Here is a 19,221-nt window from a genome sequence, read left to right on the forward strand (position 1 = left end):
GCCAAATTTTCCTTTACTTCATCATATAGTTTGGAACCTCCACTATGGCCTAAAAATTTATTGGTGTTCTTAGTTCTATGAACTTGTTCACTTCTAGTTGCAGTCCTCTAAGGGAACACTCCCTTTTGAAATCCATTGTTTAGAGTTGTGGACCATCTCTTCATTATAGATTCCATCCTTGAGACAAAAGATTTGACTTGTTATCTAGAGAACTAACTTAAATGAATGAATTATTCTCTCATCCTCTCTTCAAACCTTAAGGTCTGAACTTAGTGTGGATAATCCACTTTGGACCATCCTATGTGCCAAAAGTACATGTTTCTTGTCTCTCATACCATTGAAATTTCATGCACTTAAAAGTAGCAAGAAATATCATCCTATGTGCCAAAAGTATATGTTGCTTGTCTCTCATACCATTGAAATGTTGTGTGCTTGAAAGTAGTGAGAAATATCAACACCAACCAATACTTTGGGGCTGGCCACACATGATACCATAAACTCTACTACATGAAGATCAGGATCTTCATTGTCTTCTCCCTTAAGAATCAGTAGTGGGACTATATTCATTGGCACGCCATCAATAATTCTAGGACATACTTAGCTAGGAAGGGAACCTTGATTTGGTTGTGCCATTGGGGCTTCTATAAAGAGTGCCACAAGGGCATCAAATGATTGTTCTCTTGCCTATTTCTTTTGTGCTCTAGCCTTCACTTTTTTCCTTCTTGTGTACCTTTGGAGATGCTCCTATCCTTTTCTCTTTATTGACTCATTCATTAGAGATTTGGCTCTACCCAAATTTTAAGTGCCCCACAAAAGGAAACAGAGGGCTTCTTGCTTACTTTAGTCTCTAGAGGACTCGTTTGCTAGCATTTCTTCCACTTCATCTTTTTCAGAGTCTCTAAATTCAACCTTCATACCACTTAGGGGGGAGAATTCAGTTCTAAAGGTTTCAAAGTTTATCCGCCTTTAAATAGCCATTGTACCATTGTTTTAATAGCACCAACTTTTAAGGTTTCAATAATATATATTATTGTGAAGAAGACATGATCCACCAACTTCCATTGCTAATCAAACATCTAGAATGTTATTAGTGCACCAAGCATCCCATGTATACTACTGTTATGTACTTTTGATTAGTACACAAATTCTAACTGTTCTCCTTCTTGTTATGATGGATTTCCATTGACCAAGAGTCTTAAATCTTTAGCATGATCTACCACTTCATGTTGTTTGGCAAGTCTTCAATGATGGATGATCATTCTTTTTGCTGCTTTTCTTTTAGTTTTACTTTGAATAATTGGCTATACTGATGCATATTTCTATGGATCTAGAATACTATGAAAACAGTCCATCATACAAGGCTTGCATTAGAATGGCATTATGTTTTCTCCATTGAGAGATGAATTTCTTATAAAAAAGTGGCTTTGACAATGAGTTTCTTTAATTCTCTTGAGTTAGAAGGCATTCTACATCCTCCATTGACTTATTCTATTTCCAATTATGCCATTTCCTCCATTTTTAGCCTCCTTGGGTACCATTCTTCCTGTTACATGATAGTCGCAGAGACGGGGTAGAGACAAAACAGATACAGAGACAGAGCAGAGGCTGAACGGATACAGAGACAGTCACAGAGACAATAACATATACAGAGCTAGAGTCAGAGGCAGAAGCAGAGTCAGAAGTTGTGACACAAGCAGAAGCAGATACAGAGGCAGAAGATCTGTTCTTCTCCTATAAAGCCTCTACAGAAGCAGAGATAGAGCCTCAGAGGAAAAGGATGAAAATGATGAGGAAGAAAATGAAACAGGTTATGAAAGTATAGATGAAGAATTTTCTCTGATAGCGAATGATCTTGTTGATGTCCCTACAGAGACCTCAGAGGCCAAAGATCTCAGGGTGCTGGATGGAATGACCATGGTTCCATTTGGGTTGGCCAATGGACCACAAAGTATGCAGAATTTGTATAAGCAATGGATTAAAAGCATAAAAATTAAGTTCACCAGTGGCTCTTGTCGCCCTATAAGTGTTTAGTCTGGAGAAAAGATGATGATGATACCCCCTACCAACAGAAGCTAGAGCCATCAAAGCCTCGGCTTCTAGAAGGTCCATGCTATGTGACATTCTTGGACGCATCCTCTGAATACGAATCCCTAATTCCAGAAGAATTTACCACTCACACAGAAGCAAACAAAGCTTTGATACCCTTCTAGCAACCTCAATAGACAAATGAGTCATTTGTTCAGAAGAAGGACATCTGTCTAGCTCTGATACCCTTCCAGCAACCTCAATAGACAAATGAGTCATCCTCTTTCAAGATTTATTGCACATTTTGCAACCAAGGCAGCCCCTCTGCACAAGCTCCTAAGGAAAGATGTGGATTTCCTTTGGACTGATGACTATAAAGAAGCCTTTAATACCCTAAAGCAGTGCCTTATCCAAGCACCTATTTTGCAGTCTCCTGACTAGACGAAGGAGTTCCATGTGCACACAGATACATCAGTTGAAGGGCTAGGTGGTGTCTTATGTCAAAAGGGCCCCTCTAAATTAGATCAACCAATTTATTATGCAAGCCGAAAGGTCATTGATAGGGAATGGAACTACACAGTGAGACAGAGCTTGAATGCTTAGCAATGGTGTTTGCACTGGAGAAGTTTCGACACTATCTATTGTCAACGCATTTTAAGTTCTATGTGGATCATGAAGCCCTCTCCTTCTTGATGAAAAAAGCAGATGTTAAAGGACGACTGATGAGATGGTTACTCCTATTCCAGGAGTTCGACTTTGAAGTAGTCACTAAGCCTGGTCGTTCCCATGTCCTAGCTGATCATCTATCACGGATTCCTCAAACAGAAGAAGAGGAACATGATGATCCAAACCTTCCTGATGCTTCCTTGTTTCTAGTTGAAACAGTTACTCCCTGGTATGTAGACATAGCCAACCTCCTAGCATCTCAACAGTATCCTAATGGCATCTCAAGCCATGAGAAGAAAAAGCTTCTGTTAGAATTAGCCCCCTACACCTTGCTAGGCGGTGCACTGTACAAGAGAGGCAAAGATGTATTGCAGGGGATGAAATCGGCATAGTATTGAAAGCATGCCATGACGAAACATGTGGTGGATACTTCCCAAGAGAAGCGATAGCCAAGAGGCTGTGTTGGCGGGATACTGGTGGCTGACCCTCCACAAGGATGCACATGACTACTATAAAAGATGTGATGCTTGTCAGTGAATGGGGAAACCCATCAAAACAAGTACCATGCCAATGCAACCTATTCTTCCCCTAAAGCCGTTCGAGAAGTGGGGGATTGATTTTGTGGGTCCCATTGATCCACCTACCAGACAGAAGTAGAATAGATACATCTTAGTATGTACAGATTATGTCACAAAGTGGTGTGAAGCTAAAGCCCTGAAGCGGGATGATGGTAACAGCGTAGCCCTGTTCATGTACGAGAATATTATCACCCGTTTTGGCAATCCCCTCAAGCTGGTAAGTGACTGAGGTACTCATTTCCTTAACAAAATCATGGAGGAGCTGACGGAGCTATATAAGATCTGCCATCGCAAATCCACTCCTTACTACCCCAGAGCCAACGGCCAAGTTGAAGTCATCAATCGCATCCTCTGCTCGATTTTGACAAGAACGATTGCCGCACATCCTCACGACCGGGACGATCGACTTACAGAGGCCCTCTAGGTATATAGAACCTCTCATAAGGTAGCTACAGGACAGACCCCTTTCCAGCTAGTGCATGGTACAAAAGCCGTCTTCCCTGCTGAACTGGAATTTCCCTCTTTGCGAGTGGCAGTTAAAGAACGCTTGGGAGATAATGAGTCACTGCAATGCCATCTCCTACACTTGGAATGTTTGGATGAGATACGACAGATGGCCCTACAGTGCATGGAAACTACTCAGGTGCGACGCAAGGCCTATCATGACAGTTTCATCAAGCACAAGGAGTTCAAAGAAGGTGATCTTGTCCTGGCCTATGTTTCGAGATTTGGCAAGCTTCAACAACAGTGGATGGGCCCGTACAAGGTACTTGATGTCAATCCTAACGGCTCTATTCAGGTGCAGAACATTGATGCCTCTGATGATCCTTTCCTGATCAATGGCTATTGTCTGAAAAAGTACTTTCCTCCTTGGAGATCTTGACAATCACAGTCAACCTACCCTTTCCCTTTTGGGCGGCGCACTGTCCTTCTCGTTGTGCTTTTGATAGCCCTTATGATTCTCCTCATGAAATGGTCTCGTTCTGCTAGCCCCTTGCAGATACATCCCAACCTGACCTTGTTCTCTTCTCGTCTGATCCAACAATTGTGGCGAGGTTGGTCCTGACACATGGTATTTCTACCATTTTTCTTCTTAAACGAAAAAAAAGAGAAAATAGAAAAAAAATAAGAAAAAATAAAAGAAAAAGGAAAAAGAAAAGAAAAAAACAAAAACGAAAAAAAAAAACAAACAAAACTGCTATGGGAGAAAAGGAAGAAATTCCCTGTCATAATAGGCCTGGTTCCAAGAAAAGGTGGAAACACCCTTGGGTGGGAAGCTGACTGTAGAAAAGGTGGTAACACCCCGCAGTCAGGATAGCTGACTCACCAGCAGAACCTCTTCAGAAAGTAATTCAAAGCCACCTTCCTTGGCGTGATGTCTCTGCAATACCAGTCTGACTGTCCTTCTTAACAAGACGACTTTTCTTACAAGTCATTGAAGTATGAGATTTGTAGGCTGCCTCCCTGGGTATGCCTCCTCCTCAAGATCCTAATGACAACAACAGCTGACATGATCTTCATCACCAACCCCTTGAGTGATGTGAGCTTTCATCCTAACAGGATGGGGACGTGAGTATGGGTTGCCCTCTGTATCTATCAGCGAGTGAGATAGAGGGTGGGGTGAGTGACTAGTCTTTCCCTTCAAATCAAATGGAAGGTGAGATGTGTGAATGGAGTGTTGCACGCGCGGGATGGGCCTCTCAATGCACAATGCACGATCTGTTCCTGTGCACTGCACCATAAGGCTCCCTGGCCTTCCTTCTTGCACTGTATGCCGGCATAGGGCAGGATGCACAATTGCACCATCAATTGTACACAAGGCATACAACCTCTGCACAAGTGACAGTGAGGATCACATCAATGGATTTCAGGAATGGGTTGCCCTCTATATCTTTCAACAGAGCGTGAGACAAAGGGTGGGCTGAGTGTGACTGGAATCAATTATTGAGAGGTAAGGATTGAGGGACGTTGCGACCATTGGAGTCAGGTACGTTTCTATTCCCCTATGCACCCATGGGCTGGGTCTCTGCCATAAGCACATGACATATCATTCTATTCTGTACATTGCACTACAAGGCTCCCTAGCCTTTCTCCTTGCACCTATGCCAAATGGGTTGGGCGCACTGAAGCACCATCAATTGTGCACCCTGGCATACTCTCTCTGCACCATGCCCTTGTCGATTCCTAAACTGGGTGTGAGCTTTGAGTTTCATCATTATTCACTCAAGTGATATTAGTAATGGGGTGAGTGACTGCTCTTTCATTCCATTTGAGTGATTGTGAGTTGAGTGATATCCCTCGCCATCGACGAATTTCCTACGATTCCTTCAACCAGCTGCCTCCCTGGGTGCTGCCGCATGGTCCCTGCCACAAACGACGTGTGCTGTGAAGACACCTTCGTACCTTCTGCAGCCGACAACGATACAAGACGCAATCTCGATCATTGACATTCCTCCTCGGCAATATGTGCAAGTTCTTCTAATCCTACACCTTCTGTTTCTCAGTGACGGTCATGTCTTAAGTGTGGGGACGTTTGTGGTTGGTCTGATGTGTGGTATTAGGTCCTTGTTGTTCGGTTTACCCTTCCTATTAAGGTTCTAAGTATGGGGATGCGCCCCTGTGCGTCTATGATGCATACCCCCATGCATATACTCTGCTATGATAATGTATCTACTCCGTGACTTCATTTTACCTTGATGGGGTCCCTTCACTCCTCCGTTCTATTTCACCCTGTCTATGGAGCTGTTTCTTGACCGTTTGCCCTTATTATTTATTTTGCGATTTTTCCATGTGAACGCATCCTACGTCACCGGAATCCAAATCCAACCTTATAGTCCTGTTTGTCCCTTTGAATTGCATTTTTTTCCTTTTTACCAACCCCTGTTCCGACAGACGGTTCTATAGTTATTAATTTTTGAAGCAATTCCCGTAACTTGGACGATTTTTCATGTGAACGCGTCTTCATTGCTTCGAAACCCTGATCTTCTATGCCAACCCTGCCCTACCCATTCCCCCTGAAATTTTCCCTTTTTACTCTATGTCATTCCGATGCATGGTTGGTCCGTTATTAATTTTTGCGGGTTTTCGAGCCCTTTTTCGTGCCTATTTTTCACATTTTTCCATGTGAACTTGCCCTATTTGCATCAGAATTCCAGTTTAATTTGATAGCCATGTCTTACCAGCATTTTTCCCACTTTTTCCTTTTTCCTCCCCCCTCTTCTGACTACCAGATTTTTAGTTATTAAATTTTCAGAGTGTTTTTGGATATATTTTTCATATTTTTTCCACGTGAACCCCTCCCAATTTCCCCCAAACCGAGTTTTGATGCACCAGCCCACTGAATCCCTTTCTTCTGGACATTTCTCCTTCTTACTATTCTTTATTCCGGTGCACGGTTCTTCTCGTATTAATTTTCGAGTCCATTTTCGGGTCCGTTTTTGGGGTTCTTCCCATGTGAACGTGTCCTATTTTGATCAGAACTATGTTTTCCCATGATAGGGTTGTTGGAAATCTTATTCTACACAATTTTCCTTCTTTCCACACTTCGTTCCGATGCCCGGATTTTCCGATACTAATACTCGTATGTGTTTTCGAGCTTGTTTTTTGTGTCTTTCCCATGTGAACACCTTGATTTTGCCCCGGAACCCAATGTTGCATTTTTCATTATCTTCCCCTCGTCTCCCGCACATTTTTCCTTCTTACGGTTTTTTGATCCGACGAACGGTTTGGATTTTATTAAATTTTATTCCTTTTTGCCGTGTGACCGCGTTTCTCGTGATGCTCGTGAATGTGCCTGTTTTTGGTTTTACATGCCTTAGGATGCCCTCGTGGCATCTATGGTTCGTGCATTGCCGTCCCTGCCCCGTTTGATTCCGTCATTGCAAATTTTTTACCCCCGCCCACATGGGGCGGGGTGCGTTCCTTTTGCACACCCATAACCAATTTATTTTTATTTAAAAAAAAGGAAAAAAAACCCCACAAATCAAACCCACATAACAACCAACCAACCCATATTAAAATTTATTAAAAAAAACAAAAACAACAATACACACACGAAAAAAAAGAAAAAAAAACCAAAAACAAAAACCAACAAATATCCCAATCCAATCCCTAAAAGAAAAAAAATGAAAAAGAAAAGAAAAGAAAAAAAAGTGAAAAAAAACCCACAAACTTTTTTTTCCAAACACACAACAAAATAAAAATACAAAAACAAAAAAACACAAATTAACTTAATCAAACAACGTCGAAAAAAAAAAAACAAAAAACAAACAATTGCTTACCTACTCCTTTGCGCCCTCCGTCATCCTCTTCCTCGTCGCAGCCGTCCTCCTCTCCCTCGTCGCAGGCGTCCTTCTCTTCCTCGTCGCTAGTCGCCTTCTCCCCTCTCCCCTGCGCTAGTCGTCTTCTCCCCCTCTCCCTCCTCGCTCCTCTCCTCCGCGCCACTCACCGCCGTAGCCGCTGCCCTTGTCACCCGCCTTGGCCGCTACCCTCGCCCGCTGCCATCGACGCCCGCCTTGCCCGTTCTTCGTCTCCCTCCTCGCTCCTCTCCTCAGCCCGTCGTGCCGCTCCCGTTGACCTCTTCCTCCTTCACCTCCCCCAGTCGCCGCCTCCTCCTCCTCCTTCTCCTCCTCCTCCTCCTTCTCCTCCTTCTCTGCCATGCGACGACCAACATCCCTCTCCCCCCTTTGGTTAGTTACATTAACTAACCATAGTTAAATTAACTACCCCTAGTTAATCTAACTAACCCTAGTTAGACCTAACTAACCCTAGTTAGACTTAACTAACCATAGCTTAAACTGACTAACCTTAGCTTAACTAACTAATATTACTTAAACTAACTAACATTACTTAACCTGATTAACATTACTTACATTACTTAACCAGATTGACCTAATTAACTTAACTTACATTACTTAACCAGATTGACATAATTAACCTAACTTAACAAACTAAACTTACCTAACTAACTTAATTGATTTTTTCTATTTTCAAACCCGTAAAATACATAAAAACACATAAAAATAAATATAAAACACATGAAAACTCCAAAAAGTCATTTAAAATTCAAAAAAAATTTCTAAAAATTTTCCAACATTTTTGAAATTATTTGAAATATTTTCTAAATTAAAAATTCAAGAAAATAAATTGCAAAAATTCAAAATTTGAAAATTACTTCAAAAATACATGTAAAATGAGTAAAATTAATTAAAAATTAGTAAAAATTTAGAAATAAATCCAAAAAAATTCCACAAACCCTCTTGCCCCTTTTGCCAATAAATTTTCAATTGAAAATGCTTCCATAAATGGCAAAAGTATTATCTAAAGCTAAAATTCTAAATTTAATACTTCACCTCATGAAAATTCATTTTAAATTCCAAAAATCAATTGGAAAATCATGGATAAATTACAACACATTGTTGACACTTGTTGGATTGCTGAAATGCCACCCTTACACTTCACAACATATTCATGTGTCATATATTCCGTGTTAATTATTAAAAAAAAAGAATAACAAAACAAACAAACCAAACCAAACAATATACACAATACAAACATACCTAAAATAAAATTGGAAAAAAAACCACAAATAAATAAAATAAAAAATAAAAATCAAATAAAAATTAAACAAAAATACTAAGGTGCTTTATTTTTTCTAGTCAGTGGTTTTTGTTTTTTTTGATTGGATTCCTTGCATTTGGGACTACTATGTGCGCCTTCAATCTATTGTATACACACCCCTACCAGGTATTTATTTTTTGAGCTTCATTTATTTTCATCATCCCTTAACCACAATTAATTGCTAAAATAAACTTTATTCACACACTCTTTCACGTGCATTCGCGCTAAACACACAATTTTCTAATAATTTCAAAAATCAACGAGCCGTTCACTTTGCACGTGCTATGTGTGCTTAAGAGGCACCTTAATTTTTAATAAAAATGAACCAGCCATCACAAAAAAAGCACGCGCTTGCAAAAAAGCTCCACATCACCATTAATTTCTAATTAATGAATTTGCATTTAGAGACCCCAGTTTGGTAGTCGTAGTCTGGGTTTCGTTAAAGCATCGTTTCACCCTAATAATTTGTAATTAAAATTTTAAGAAGGAACCGTCGTTTTCTTATTAAGGTTTATCACCTAATAAAATGTCACCCATTGTTAATAAATTTTTAACATGAACCCTTCATTAAAACCATTTTCCCTCACTGCACTTTTTTCCCCTTTTTAATAAACCCGCTTCGTGGGATGGGCGCGTAAAGTCCTCTAAGTTGAAATTGTTGGTCAAGGTTATGGCCAGGTCATGATTAGATTTTTATAGTATTCTGGTTTGCTTATGTGTTACGATTACGGGTACGGTTTGCAGTTTTTCTTTCTTTCTTACCTGATACGGGGTTTTGGATGCCTGCTTGTTGCATCGCATGAAGTTTTCGGTCACATATGTGTAGAAGTCATGTCAATTTTTTTCTAGGATGTGGGTTGTTTGGGGTGGTAAATTGGTTAGCTACGTCTGTATGTGTGTCCTTCTTTTGATTGATTTCTTTTTTATAGCCCTTTGGTTGTTTTGCAGGCATTCTTTGTGATTGTCTATGTTTGTGGTGTGTGTGTTTTCCATCTGAATGGCGCCTCACGCTCCTCCTCCTATCCAGTATGTCTCACTATCAGTAGGGATTATTCTTCCCTACTGGCTTTTGAGCCTATAGCGAAAGTAGGACTTGCAACTTTCGTGGATGCTTCATTCCCATTGATTCCAGATGATCCATCCCTGTGTGATGAGTTTCTTGCATCATACAGCAAGAAGTCGGGCCTGGTTCATGGTGCTTCCATGGTGTTGACACCCCGAGGGTTAGGGAAGGCTTTGTCTCTTCCCTACAAAGGAGAGCCCTTTGTCACATCTAGACAATTATTCTCCAACGATGAGATTTTCAAGCTGTTGTAGAAGCAGACCAAAGAGATTTTGGATGTCAAGAAAGTGATAAACACTTCAGGAGTATCTTTTTCCATGATCACTGATCCTCTTTGGAAGTTAGTCTGCCAGTTTCTCCAAGACAGGTTTATGCCTGCCAAAACACCATCCCATTATTTGTCCAAAGAACTCTTCACAGCTTCCAGGATGGTGTTAAAAGGGGTGGCCATTGATTGGAGTACTTACCTGCTTACAAAGATGGACCAACATTTTGTCAAAGTAACCAGAGGAAATGTCACAAATGTCAATTATGGTTCCTACCTATATGCTTTCTTGACGTACTCAGGCCTTAAGAAGGGTGTGCTACCACCTCCTCCATCTGATCTAGTTCCTCCCCCTCCACCTCCAGAAGAGTCAAAACGTATTGACATAGAGGATCTTGATTCCCCTCCTCCACTGGTCATTTAGCGAAAGTGCTTGAAGCGTGTGGCAGATAAAACTCCTTCAGTCATTCCTTCAGTCACAATTCCTGCTACATCTGGCAGTGACCTCCCTGCTTACCTCACATGTAAAAATTTATTTAGGGCAAATATAGAGGGTTCTTTGGAAATATCAGTCCCTTCATTGAACAATTTAGTATCAGGAGATGCTATTCCATTCCTTTGTAATGATATCCAAAGTTCGATTGAACTTTCAGTGAGACAACTTGTGTTCAACAGCTGTATGCTTCTTTCTATGAAGAACTGATGCAATCCAAAGACCAGTTGCACAAGGCAACCTCAGAGTTAGCCTATGCTAAATACACACTTGCATATCTATTTAAGCAGATGGAGCAGCAAACCCAAATGATTGAGACCCAGAGAGAAGAAATATCTTCTTTGAAGATTCAGTTAACAGAAGCTCAGTCAGAGGTCACTAGAGTATCGGAGGAGAAAGAGAGGATGTCTAAAGAAGCACAAGAGTTTCACACTCTTTTAGATGCAAAATTGTGAGCTTTACAAACTGCTCATAATATAGTGGAATCACAAGCTTCCCAGATTAAGCAATTGCAAGACCAACTGGCACAATCACGGTCCATTTCTTCAAGCCCCAATGTTTGTATTATCTTGCCCATGATCCACATAAGCATCCTCATAGGCTCCCGGATCAGAGAGAAAATAAAGATCATCATCATGAACATAGATATCCTCATTTTGCATAACATCATCCAAGTAAGCATGATCTATGTCCACTGAAATACTATCATAATCAAGATCAGTAAAATCCTCATGAGATATAGGCTGAAATGCATTGCTAAAACTGTCATGATCACACTCTTCTTGGGAATGAATGGACTCATGAAAGCTTTCATCATACCCAATGCTGCCCTCTTGTATGTCATCGTCATCATAGTTGTCTTCTTTTTCTTGGTAATCCACGTTACCTTGCTCTTTGACTACATTGTTTGCATTAATATCAATCCTTTCTTCATCTTCATCTTCATCTTCATCTTCATCTTCATCTTCATTTTCAGCTTCATCTTCATCTTGCTCTTGAAAATTTCCTACATGTATTGCATTAAGTGACATTTTCTCAAACTGCCCTATTACGTCTTCAATATCATTATCAGTATCTTTATCTTCTTCTTGCTGTCCTTGACAAACTTGCACTTCCACTTGAGATACGTATGCATTAGAATCCTCTAATACAAGGGTTGTAGAAAAATGACTATTCCTGTAATAACTTTTATGATTAGGAGACCATTGACCATCACATTTATAGCATATGAGTTGTCTTTTCATTTCCATCAGCTCTTGATGAGGTATAAGCTTTCTTCGGGTGCCAAAAGGAGTAGGTCATTCTAAGATAACTGAAATTCTAACATGCTATGCCCTGCATACATTTGGATGACCAATAACATTCTTCTCTCCACATTTGTAGCATAGACCTCTAGAAGTGAGATCATCCAACATACAGCTTGATAAGTAGGTACCATGAACATTGTTGAAGGAGAAAGGACGGGTTAGTACTTCTTCTTCCTCATGAGAATCCATGACATAAGCTGGTTGTCCTTGGTACCCTGCATAGTGTGTGCCATAGGCATTATTTGCACCCATATCATGCTCATATGCATAAGATTGATGCTGGCCACCATTCATACATAATGCACAAGCTTCATACTACTCATATGGATCATTATATGCATGATTATCCACCCTTCCATCAAAATATCCATGTCTATCTCCCATTTTATACATGCAGTCCTGAGTATATAGCAGTGGAAAATCCTCAATAACTTGAGCTCAAATTGTCCAAATTGAGTGCTTTATGGATTTATTTGAAGCTTATACAATGCTCTTTCAAATGAGCTATCAAGCTTTGCAAATGGATAAGTATAGACAATTCTAGAAATGCTTTTTTTTTGACAGCTAGACACACTTTGTAAATAGTGAATGCCTTGTTTCAAGTGTCTTTTGTACTTCTCATCAAACTTTGAGCAAATATCCAACACCAAAATACTCAAAGGAGTAGGGAAGAGCTGTAGGGTACTGTAATAGATGAAAATAATCTTTGCAATTCAAAAAATGAAGCAAATCTTTCTTAAGAATACCCAAGAATGGTCAATATGAATCCAAGTCAAGATTCACTGAAAGAGACACTCTTTTGCCCATAGGAAAGCCAATGAACATGTATGCCCTATTCATACCCCTGCATACATCAAAGTACTAACTTTTCATTGATGGTGTCCAAAATGGGATCCCTTTTCTTATTTCTTGCCATGAGTAACTTCCTGTCCTGTATATACAGTAGAAGAAAAACTCAAATATCTTGAGTTCTAGTGCTTCGACTTTAGGTATGCATTCTCAAAAAGGACTTTTATCAGGCCAACACAAACCCCTCCTGCACATTTGAAAATTGATTCTTCCCTACAATCCTTGTGCATAGGTTGGACAAGCTACAATAGTCAGTGGCATTCTAGCCTCATTTGAGAGAGTGAAAATTTCCATGTGCACAAGCCTGGACAGCTCCATCTTGAAGACGAGATTGTTAGTGGTATTTGAGAAATCAAATAGCTTGCTACGTTTGACAAAATTGCCACATAGTTAGTTGACTGATACACTTCATGTGCAAGGAAAATGCAACAACTTTTTTAGTCATAGTAGACAGGAAGTATCTCAAATTACTCAAAGTACTCCTTCCTAAGTTGGGCAACATATATCAATGAACTACTGAAAGTGTAATCTGAGCTTGTGCAACTCTATTATCTCAAGTCTGCTTTCCGATCTGAGCGTGAAAGAGTTGGCTAAGTAGATTGCCAAGGATTCACTCTGCTCTTACTATTGAATCCTCGGGGGGTTCACTATATATATATCCTCTATATAACATGCATTCATGGCCTATTTATAAATATCCTAATCTGTGAATTTTTATTGAATATAACACAACCCTTTTCTATTCAATCTGTAAGTAACCCATTTATATGACACCCTTATATATGTAAAAAATGTATAAAAATGATGTTTTAAAAACCTCTTATTTTGAACTCACGTTATATATACATATATTCATGAGTGACCCCCTCAATTCTGAATCAAACTACAAGGAATGTGACTGGCTCTATATTGCAATCATCCTGAAAAAAAACAAATTCATAGTGCGATATCCTAGCTAACAAGCCAGCTGCTTCACACGACTTGTGCCCCTGGAAAATCACTGTAGATCTGTCACTGTAACTGAATCTGCAATTTTTCCTATGCCTGCTTTGGCCAATTTTTCCCTGGCATCTTATTCAAACTCTAGCTCTGAATCTAGTGCCATCCATGTCTCCAAAAAAAAAAAAAAACAAAGACTTTGCCTTTGTCAACCACTAATGAGCAACTTCCATCTCTTGCGACTCTACAAGCTCAACTTTTTGCAACAGGAACATCACGGATACCCAAGCTTGCCAACTCAATGCCCTTGTATAGCTCAAATATGCATGTCTTATGCTTGGTGTGCAAGTGAGGGCTCAAACAAGGATGCTTACATCTGACCCTTAAAGAAGGATAGCAGTGCATAGCTCACCATATTCTATAATGACAGTGTCAATGTTTATAATGACATTCTTGCAGAGAAGGCACAAACAATCATGCTGATGGCGAGTAGTGGTTGTTCTTTGCCATCATTTGATTGTGGAGCTACACAAAGGCCAACTGCACAAGCAATGTCTGGTGGAGGAATTCTAAACATCCAAAATACTACAGAGCAAGTTGTCCAGATCTCTCCATCTGTTAAACAACAGCCTCAATTTGCAAAATCTACCACTCCTTGTGTAGCCTCAAGTCCACTTCCTACTGGTCAACCTGTGGTTCCCAGAGCTTTACCCCAGGCAAGGAAAAGCTTCATTGGCTCATTTTCTGGAGAAGCGCAAAGCAAGGGTACAATCGAAGTCTCCATACGTTCTTATGAAAATAGAACAGTCAGGACTGCCAGGATTTTTAAGTTTGAATCATAACACCTCTGCTGTGCCATGCGATAAGTCCATGGACAAAAGGTTGATGCCTATTTCTTTTGGGATGGAAGAGATGCCTGATCCTATATCTGTATGCGATAGCCTCAGTGCAACCGGAAGCTAATTTGATAAAATAGAGAAAGTAGAAGAAGTCAAACAAGAACAATAAGAATGAGAAGAGAGGGAAAAGGAACATAGAAACTACGGAAACTATTGTCGATTGCTTGTTGATGCTCCATGGCTTGTCGGTGGCTCTAGAGACCTTTGAGATACTTCCCAATCTCCCAAACTCCTACGACTGTTCGCGAGAAGGCTCTTCCTCCACAGTTGTAGAATAGTGCAGACAGTCTCAAGTTATTGTACAATGATCCTCTACAAAAGATTAATAGGCTCCTCTGCCATTGACCAAATGAAGCTCACAAGGGGTCTTGAAATCGACCACCTTCTTTCAAAGCCTCCACCCTCAATGGGAAGTAGAAAGATTGAAGATGGTTCTGCCATCCGGTGATGTTGAAGTTGGAGATTCCCCAAGTCTAAGAGAGAAAGAGAAAGTCTAGATTTATTATGTTCAAAAATGTTTTAGTGAGATAAGGAAGGCACAAAGAGCTACAAAGCATGTGATTCCAAAGACAACATTTATAAGAGCTGTCAAATATATTTCTCATAGACTATCAAGGGTGTTGACTGAAGTTGGCATGCAAAAAATATGGCAGCTTGCAGCCATTCTTTGCCTTCAGGAGGCTACTAAAGACTTTGTTATTGATTTTATGAATGATGCTTACATCGTTGCTGCCCACGCTCATAGACTAACTTTGATGAACAAAGACTTTAGTATGGTCAGCAGAATCAGGTATATGTTCGAGAAGGTATTGAGGCCCTTGTCACTACTGATCAAAAAGCATTTGAGATCCTTAACGTTCCTCCAAAATTTTCTAGGAGGGCAAAATGGTCAGTGATTGATCGGGTCACACATTTATACCCTCCAAAGACTGCCCCTGAACAAGTGTCTGCCTATCAAGAACCGAAACAAGTGTTTGCCCATCGAGAATGACCACAAGAGATTTTAGAGTCAGAGGATGAAGTTTGCAAGAGGAAAATTGTTGTCCTTGGTCCTGTCAATCTGAAGAGAATGGGGAAGGTATACGGGCAAATGGTTGTGAATTTCTCTTGCACTTCTTCAGAAGAAGACTATCTTAGAATTTCCCCTGAGGACAAATCCATATTCAATTGTCAGATTTTGTAGTCTTTTGTTGCATAAGGTAAGGCTTTTTGACTCATTTTTTTTTTCAATAGAATGATAGTATTGTTCATTGCAACTGACATTCCTTTGTTTTTGCTACTAGTTTTAGGGCATTGATTGGTTCTATGAGCCAAGAAATCTCTAAAACTATATTTATCGTTGATCCACTATTATCAGTAGAACTGTTTTCAAGATCTCGTTCAAACATAGGATTATTTTTGACAAAGTTTGATCCAATCACAAACTATAATATTTTTGTCCTTACATCGAAAGGTATGCAATTTTGTAAAGGGCTTAATGTATACTTCCTTTTAGTAATATGCATTCCCTAATAATATTTTACTTTGTAGAGGACATTGGAGCTTAATATATATTGATATTCTCACTAGAGAAATTATCCTTATGAACTCTCTTACTGGTATCCATAGCTAAGCAAAAATGTGTGTTGAATACAATAATCCTCACTTTTTGATTTATTTTTTATTTTATTTGATTGTTTTTTTAGTAACATGTTTCCATTTACAGTGCTGAGGTTGGTGGTTACCTTTTTGGACACCACATATGAGGATCTTGTTGATCCTCAAAAACCATATAGCTTTCTCTTACAAGAAGTGCCCTTGCAAAATGATGCATGCTCTTGTGGATGGAGAGTGATTTCAAATTTTTGTAGGACAATAGATTCAAAGATTCTCAGGATAGATGGGGTTAATGTAAGTATCTTTCATATTCTTTTTTGAACAACATGTCTTTCAATTTTTACAACTGCTACATTATCATCAAATTTTTTATAATCATTCAATTTCTTTGTTTTAACTCCGTACAAGTACGAACTATCACTACCCTTACAACTTATTACAACTTTCCTTATAGTGCCAAGGTTACCCCAATTCATACACATGGTGGATAAGAGAGAGATGTATTGAGTTAATTTTGGACATGGAAATCATGCATGTCGACCCTGACTCTCCTCCACTTAAATCCTTAACTAAGAGTAACAAAAAATGCAAGTCATCTGGAAAGACAAGTAAGGTAAGCTCCAAAAAGACAAAAATGCCAACACTTTCTCATCCATCTCCTCATTAGCCACCTGAAGAGAAGAGGCCCTGTGTCCAAGTCAAATTCTTTAACCAACCAAAGAAAAAAGCCATTGCAAGGAGATTAGATATCTTTTCAAAAAGTGATGAAGAAGTTACAAAGCTAAAAGAAGACAAATAGATGCAAATGAAGCAAGATCCTTGTATATCTACACTTCAATTTTGTAACTCTTCATTTAATGGAAAGCTTTTTGTCAAATGTAAATGCCATCAATGTTTTCATATTTATGGCTCAAAGCTTATAATTGTGGGAGAGGCAAGCAACTCATACAAGAGAAAGTCCTTTCAGCTCTTTTCCTAACTATTTTACCATTTAGTTTGAACTTATATTCTAGGGATGTACAATCTAGCATCTCCAAGGTATCCCTTACATCTTTAAGATTCCAATTGGAAGTGATATCTATCTCATTTTCTATAACTTGCACCTAAGATTGAAGGGCATGCAATCTGTATCAGAATCCAAGGGAATCTAGATGCCCAATTTAAGTTTGTATCTCCTATAATCAAAACCCAAAGCAAGAGTTTGCCGTGCTATATTATAACACAGAGACAAGGATTGGGGGCATACAATATACCTCATGGTGTCACCCTTATGGTCAACCTCTCTAGATTTCCAAAGCTTTCCTATAATGCTATCTAGTTCTGCTTCTGCAAAATTTCTACTTAGCCAAGATACTTTTGTTCTCTGTAAGTTTGCTATTTTGAAGTAGCCCACAAAGACATGTAAGGGGATAAACCATGACAAGAATATTCTTCTTGAGATCCTTCCAGCTATCATGGACTTTTGAATATATTAACATATTTTGAATTTAAAACTATGCATGGTTGCCTTATCAGGAACCTCCCAAATTAGAGGTGAGAGACTTGGCAATGGCAAATCCTCGATATGTCCATATGTAACCTCTTTAGATGGAACCACATATTTTTATAATATATAAAAATTCTTCTGTCACTAAAAGAACCAACGGTCTCATTAGCATATATAATGTTCCACTCAAACTCTATGGTTGCCATTCAGTACTTGTTGATGGAAATATATCTACAACCAAAGTTTCATATTAATACTTGCTTAAATGAAAAAAAATATCATATATGTTATCAACTTAAGACTTGCAATGTGCCTGCTGGCAAACACGTTAATTAGGAGACAAGTGCATATCCTTGGCCATGTAAACATGTTGCACTTTGACTAACCACCCTTCATGTGTAATTTTGAAAGCAATGATATACCCTTTCTAGTGATGTTTTATATCCTCTCTTTTTCTTCTTTTGACCTTGTGAGAGCCTTTGCAAGAGGGCAACATGGTCACCCAATCCTTTATGCAAAAGGTTTTGGGCTCCCAATTTATGTCTACTCCTTGGCTATAGACAATGCAAGAGTTTACTAAACGAGACAGGTGAATTTTGGATGCCATACTTAGATTAAATTCGCAAAGAAAAACACTCACTGAGATAAGGAAAATGAGCAAAGAAAGAAGCTCACCGAGAAAGACAAATGAACAAAGAAGAAATACTGAAAAGACTAATTAAAATATATTGGGGGCACTAAAAGCTCTCGACTTTCAAAAAATTCATTATTAATTTCACAACATCTCTATCATAACCGATTTTGTCCGATTTTAAAAGTAAATAAGGACTTCCAGACTACCAAAACATGTCAGAGTTTGGATATTTTCACTAAAAGAGAGAAGATAATCACAAAGTGGACTCTACTATCTCCAAAAAGGAGGAGACAAGAATGCCATATTCTTGTACATGTGGCAAACACTCTTTGGCCCTTTTCTTAATCCCATGATTAACAAAAGTGTATTTTTTGAAGCGTTTTTGGCCCTAATGTGAGGTAGATAGGTAGGAAGCGAGGGAGTTTGAAGAGGTATTCAATCTCCTTAGCAAGTAGGTTTTTTGGTTTTTTGGATTTGGAAAAATAGGTTGGAGTAGTGTAGGTGTTTCCTTTGTGATATAAATGCATTAGGATAGGAAAAAATAAAGAAAAAAGAAAAAGAAAAAGAAAAATAAGCATTAGGGTTTCTGCTATCATAACAGGGCAAGAGGATTCGATTTGTTTGCCGATTTGTATTTTGGGGTTTATTTGCTATTCTAGGTATACACCATCCTTCATTAGGGTCTATTCTTACATTCTGGAAGTTTGTGTGACCCTTCATGACTAAAATAGTTAGAATTGAGTGATTTTCATTATCCTTGGAAACTCGTCCCCGCAGGAATCAGACACTTTTACTAGAGTCC

General features: G+C 39.2%; 1 pseudogene; it reads left to right on the plus strand.

Moving 5' to 3' along the window:
• Nucleotides 1-14,105: 14,105 nt before the first annotated feature.
• On the plus strand, nucleotides 14,106-14,767 carry LOC148017594 (protein TIFY 6b-like; annotated as a pseudogene).
• The last annotated feature ends 4,454 nt before the right edge of the window (nucleotides 14,768-19,221 follow it).

This window comes from Lygodium microphyllum, chromosome 22 (assembly GCF_053477565.2).
Source record: "Lygodium microphyllum isolate KBCC chromosome 22, Lygodium_microphyllum_v1.1.10, whole genome shotgun sequence".
Classification (NCBI taxonomy): domain Eukaryota; kingdom Viridiplantae; phylum Streptophyta; class Polypodiopsida; order Schizaeales; family Lygodiaceae; genus Lygodium; species Lygodium microphyllum.